The sequence below is a fragment of the Triticum dicoccoides genome, chromosome 4B (genome assembly GCF_002162155.2).
Source record: "Triticum dicoccoides isolate Atlit2015 ecotype Zavitan chromosome 4B, WEW_v2.0, whole genome shotgun sequence".
Lineage (NCBI taxonomy): Eukaryota > Viridiplantae > Streptophyta > Magnoliopsida > Poales > Poaceae > Triticum > Triticum dicoccoides.
This window is the reverse complement of record NC_041387.1, coordinates 587,523,654-587,530,265: the sequence shown is the minus strand read 5'-3', so window position 1 is coordinate 587,530,265 and position 6,612 is coordinate 587,523,654. Positions and strand designations below refer to the sequence as shown.

General features: G+C 46.9%; 1 pseudogene; it reads left to right on the top strand.

Moving 5' to 3' along the window:
- The first annotated feature begins 6,138 nt into the window (after positions 1 to 6,138).
- The window catches only part of LOC119292845, a 44,797-nt pseudogene continuing 44,323 nt past the window's right edge, over positions 6,139 to 6,612 (top strand).

Genomic DNA, 6,612 nt, shown 5'->3' with positions numbered 1-6,612 from the left:
CTCTAATGCCTAACCCATGAACGATAGTGGTAATTCGATAAGAGACATCATGGTACGCACCATATCCAATAGGGTGCAACTATGATGTTCGGACACACCATCATACTATGGTGTTCCAGGCAGTATTAATTATGAAACAATTTCCACAATGTCTTAATTGTGTGCCAAAAACTCGTAACTCAGATATTCATCTCTATGATCGTATCATAGACATTTTGTCCTCTTGTCACAATGATCTTCTACTTCACTCTGAAATTACTTGAACCATTCAATAATTCAGACTTGTGTTTCATCAAGTAAATATTCTCAACATCTACTCGAATCATCTGTGAAGTAAGAACATAACGATATTCACTGCATGCCTCAGCACTTATTGGACTGCACACATCAAAATGTGTTACTTCCAACAAGTTGCTATCTTGTTCCATCTTATTGAAACCGAGGCTTTTTAGTCATCTTGCCTATGTGGTATGATTTGCATATCTCAAGTGATTCAAAATCAAGTGAGTCCAAACGATCCATCTGCATGGAGTTTCTTCATGCGTATACACCAATAGACATGGTTCGCATGTCTCAAACTTTTCTAAAACGAGTGAGTCCAAAGATCCATCAACATGGAGCTTCTTCATGCGTTTTATACCATTATGACTTACATGGCAGTGCCACAACTAAGTGGTACTATCATCACTATCTTATATCTTTTGGCATGAAAATGTGTATCACTATGATCGAGATTCAATAAACCATTCAGGTTTAATACTAATCTTGATGGTAGAGGGAGCGTGCGATGTTTGATCACATCAAACTTGGAAACACTTCCAACATATATCGTCAGCTCACCTTTAGCTAGTCTTCGTTTATTCCGTAGCTTTTATTTCGAGTTACTAACACTTAGCAACCGAACCTGTATCTAATACCCTGGTGCTACTAGGAGTACTAGTAAAGTACACATTAACACAATGTATATCCAATATACTTCTATCGACCTTGCCAGCCTTCTCATCTACCAAGTATCTAGGGTAATTCTGCTCCAGTGGTTGTTCCCCTTATTATAGAAGCACTTAGTCTCGGGTTTGGGTTCAACCTCGGGTTTCTTCATTGGTGCAGCAGCTGATTTGCCGTTTCATGAAGTATCCCTTCTTTCCCTTGCCCTTTCTTGAAACTAGTGGTTTCATCAACTATCAACAATTGATGCTCCTTCTTGATTTCTACTTTCGCGATGTCAAACAACGCGAATACCTCAAGGATCATCATCTCTATCCTTGATATGTTATAGTTCATCACGAAGCTCTAGCAGCTTGGTGGCAATGACTTTTGGGGAAACGTCACTATCTCATCTGGAAGATTAACTCCCACTTGATTCAAGTGATTGTTGCACTCAGACAATCTGAGCACAAGCTCAACAATTGAGCTTCTCTCCTTAGTTTGCAGGCTAAGAAAATCGTCGGAGGTCTTATACCTCTTGACGTGGGCACGAGCCTGAAATCCCAATTTCAGCCCTCGAAACATCTCATATGTTCCGTGACGTTTCGAAAACGTCTTTAGTGCCTCAACTCTAAACCGTTTAACTGAACTATCACGTAGTTATCAAAACGTGTATGTCCGATGTTCGCAACATCCACAAACGACGTTTGGGGTTCAGCACACTGAGCAGTGCATTAAGGACATAAGCTTTCTACTGATCGCATAATCGCTACTGTTAACTTTCAACTATATTTTCTCTAGGAACATATCTAAACAGTAGAACTATAGCGTGAGCTACGACATAATTTGCAAAAGGTCTTTTGACTATGTTCATGATAATTAAGTTCATCTTATGAACTCCCACTCAGATAGACATCCCTCTGGTCATCTAAGTGATCACATGATCCGAGTCAACTAGGCCGTGTCCGATCATCACGTGAGACGGACTAGTCATCATCGGTGAACATCTTCATGTTGATCGTATCTACTATACGACTCATGCTCGACCTTTTGGTCTCCGTGTTCCGAGGCCATGTCTGCACATGCTAGGCTCGTCAAGTTAACCCTAAGTGTTTTCGCTGTGTAAAACTGTCTTAGACCCGTTGTATGTGAACGTAAGAATCCATCACACCCGATCATCACGTGGTGCTTAGAAGCGACGAACTGTAGCAACGGTGCACAGTTAGGGGAGAACACTTCTTGAAATTTTGTAAGGGATCATCTTATTTACTACCGTCGTTCTAAGCAAACAAGATGCATAAACATGATAAACATCACATGCAATCAAATAGAGTAGTGACATGATATGGCCAATATCATATAGCTCCTTTGATCTTCATCTTCGGGGCTCCATGATCATCATCGTCACCGGCATGACACCATGATCTCCATCATCATGATCTCCATCATCGTGTCTTCATGAAGTTGTCACGCCAACGACTACTTCTACTTCTATGACTAACGCGTTTAGCAATAAAGTAAAGTAGTTTACATGGCGTTCTTCAATGACACGCAGGTCATACAAAAAATAAAGACAACTCCTATGGCTCCTGCCGGTTGTCATACTCATCGACATGCAAGTCGTGATTCCTATTACAAGAACATGATCAATCTCATACATCACATATCATTCATCACATTCTTCTGGCCATATCACATCACATAGCATACCCTGCAAAAACAAGTTAGACGTCCTCTAATTGTTGTTTGCATGTTTTACGTGGCTGCTATGGGTTTCTAGCAAGAACGTTTCTTACCTACGCAAGACCACAACGTGATATGCCAATTGCTATTTACCCTTCATAAGGACCCTTTTCATCGAATCCGTTCCGACTAAAGTGGGAGAGACTGGCACCCGCTAGCCACCTTATGCACCAAGTGCATGTCAATCGGTGGAACCTGTCTCACGTAAGAGTACGTGTAAGGTCGGTCCGGGCCGCTTCATCCCAAAATACCGTCGAAACAAGATTGGACTAGTAACGGTAAGCATATTGAACAACATCAACGCCCACAACTACTTTGTGTTCTACTCGTGCAAAGAATCTACGCAATAGACCTAGCTCATGATGCCACTGTTGGGGAACGTAGCAGAAATTCAAAATTTTCCTACGCGTCACCAAGATCTATCTATGGAGAAACCAGCTACGAGTAGAAGGAGAGTGCATCTACATACCCTTGTAGATCGCTAAGCGGAAGCGCTCAAGTGAACGGGGTTGATGGAGTCGTACTCGTCGTGATTCAAATCACCGATGATCCTAGTGCCGAACGGACGGCACCTCCGCGTTCAACACACGTACAGCCCGGTGACGTCTCCCACGCCTTGATCCAGCAAGGAGAGAGGGAGAGGTTGAGGAAGACTCCATCCAGCAGCAGCACAACGGCGTGGTGGTGGTGGAGGAGCGTGGCAATCCCGCAGGGCTTCGCCAAGCACCATGGGAGAAGAGGAGGAGGGAGAGGGGCAGGGCTGCACCAACGAGAGATCAAATCATGTGTTATGGGCAGCCCCTAGGCCTCATATATATAGGGGAAGGGGAGGGCTGCGCCCCCTTTAGGGTTTCCCACCCCCAAGGGGTGCGGCCAGCCCTAGATGTGAAAGGGGCGGCGGCCAAGGGAGGATTCCCTCCCCCCCAAGGCACCTAGGAGGTGCCTTCCCCTCCTAGGACTCTTCCTTAGGGTTCCCCTTTGACCCTAGGCGCATGGGCCATGAGGGAAGTGGCGCCCCAGCCCACTTTGGGCTGGATCCCTTCCCACTTCAGCCCATGTGGCCCCCCGGGGCAGGTGGCCCCACCCGGTGGGCCCCCGGGACCCTTCCGGTGGTCCCGGTACAATACCGATGACCCCGAAAATTGTCCCGATGGCCGAAACAGGACTTCCTATATATAAATCTTTACCTCCGGACCATTCCGGAACTCCTCGTGACATCCGAGATCTCATCCGGGACTCCGAACAACATTCGGTAACCACATACAAGCTTCCTTTATAACCCTAGCGTCATCGAACCTTAAGTGTGTAGACCCTACGGGTTCGGGAGACATGCAGACATGACCGAGACGTTCTCCGGTCAATAACCAACAGCGGGATCTGGATACCCATGATGGCTCCCACATGTTCCACGATGATCTCATCGGATGAACCATGATGTCAAGGACTTAATCAATCCCGTATTCAATTCCCTTTGTCTATCGGTATGTTACTTGCCCGAGATTCGATCGTCGGTATACCGATACCTTGTTCAATCTCGTTACCGGAAGTCACTTTACTCGTTCCGTAACACATCATCCCGTGATCAACTCGTTGGTCACATTGCGCATATGATGATGTCCTACCGAGTGGGCCCAGAGATACCTCTCCGTTTACACGGAGTGACAAATCCCAGTCTCGATCCGTATAAAACAATAGATACTTTTGGAGATACCTGTAGTGCACCTTTATAGTCACCCAGTTACGTTGTGACGTTTGATACACCCAAAGCACTCCTACGATATCCAGGAGTTACACGATCTCATGGTCAAAGGAAGAGATACTTGACATTGGCAAAGCTCTAGCAAATGAACTACACGATCTTTTGTGCTAGTCTTAGGATTGGGTCTTGTCCATCACATCATTCTCCTAATGATGTGATCCCGTTATCAACGACATCCAATGTCCATAGCCAGGAAACCATGACTATCTGTTGATCACAACGAGCTAGTCAACTAGAGGCTCACTAGGGACATATTGTGGTCTATGTATTCACACGTGTATTACGATTTCCGGATAATACAGTTATAGCATGAATAAAAGACAATTATCATGAACAAGGAAATATAATAATAATACTTTTATTATTGCCTCTAGGGCATATTTCCAACAAGGAGGATCTCGGAGAGGACATCATCGCCATGAAGGCCAAGGACCAGAGGGGGAACCTCTCCCCATCTAGGGGGAGGCCATGGAGGAGGAAGCACAAGGGGGAGAACCTCTCCTCCTCTCTCTTGGTGGCGCCGGAGTGCCATCGAGAGGGGAATCATCACCGCGGTGATCTTCTTCATCAACATCACCATCATCATCACCACCCTCATCCCTTTTATGCGGTCCACTCTCCCGCACCCCGCTGTAATCCCTACTTGAACATGGTGCTTTATGCCACATATTATGATCCAATGATGTGTTGCCATCCTATGATCTTTTGAGTAGATATCTTTTGTCCTTGGGTTGATTGATGATCTAGATTGGTATGAGTTGTATGTTTTATTTTGGTGCTGTCCTATGGTGCCCTCCGTGTCGCGCAAGCGTGAGGGATTCTCGATGTAGGGTGTTGCAATATGTACATGGTTTACTGATTGTCTGCGTTGCGTGAGTGACTGAAACACAAACACGGATAAGTTGGTCATGGTGTATGGGAAGAAAGAGGACTTGATGCTTTAATGCTATGATTGGGTTTTACCTTAATGATCTTTAGTAGTTGCGGATGCTTGCTAGAGTTCCAATCATAAGTGCATATGATCCAAGAAGAGAAAGTATGTTAGCTTATGCCTCTCCCTCATATGAAATTGCAATGACGACTACCAGTATTTTTAACAATTGCCTAGGATAATTCCGCACACCGATCCATCATTATTCCACACTCGCTATTTATAATATTTAGTAATATATTCTAACTTTATGATAACATCACCTACTTTTATGTTTGAGCTCTCCGATATCATGCAAAGTTATCCTTTTCATACCCACAACGTAGTTTTATTTCTCGTATCTAGTTGGAAGCAAACGTTCGGTGTACATAGAGTCGTTTCATTGGCAGATAGGACTTGACTGAATATTGATCTTACCTTTAGCTCCTTGTGGGTTCGACACTCCATACTTATCACTTCCACCTTTGGAAATTTCTACGATGATTCCCTGCACTTGGGGATTATCAATGAGCCGGCACCAGGAAACTGACGCGGACCCGGCTAGCCCGGCCGGTGTCCGGGTCCAACCGACCCGGCCTCTCGCGGCCCGGTCGCCAGCCGACTCGGCGCACGTGCCATCGACGACACTGACGCTCGCCACCGCCTCGACCGGCTCGCCTTCTCCTTGGAGGTGGAGGAGAGCGGTGCCATTGGGCCGGCGTGCATCGGCCCACGCATCCGGGAGGAGCCCTTTACAAAAGGGTTCACGCTCCCCTGTGACACCCCCAGGTACAATGGAACCATGAAGCCGGAGAACTGGCTCACCGACTACACCACCACCATCGGCATCACCGACGGCAACCACCGACTCGCCGTGCGCAACGCACCGCTCATGCTCCAAGGGTCGGCCCGCACCTGGTTGAACAATCTGCCGATGGGCAGCGTCAACACATGGGTCGACTTTGAGCAGGCCTTTGTCCGCAACTTCACGGGAACCTACAAGCGACCCGGCCGCCCCAGTCAGCTCGCCATGTGCATGCAAGGGCCGGCGGAGACCGGCCGCGAGTACCTCACGCACTGTACTGAGCTCCGGAACAGCTGTGAGGGCGTCCACGAGGTTCAAGCGATCCAGTACTTTGTCAACGGATGCCGAGACGGCACCCACCTCAAGCACAAGCTCTTGCGCTCCGAGCCGGCCACCATGGCCGCGCTCATGGTAACGATGGACAAGTACGCCAACACCGACTCCACCATGAAGATCCAGGTGGCACTAGAC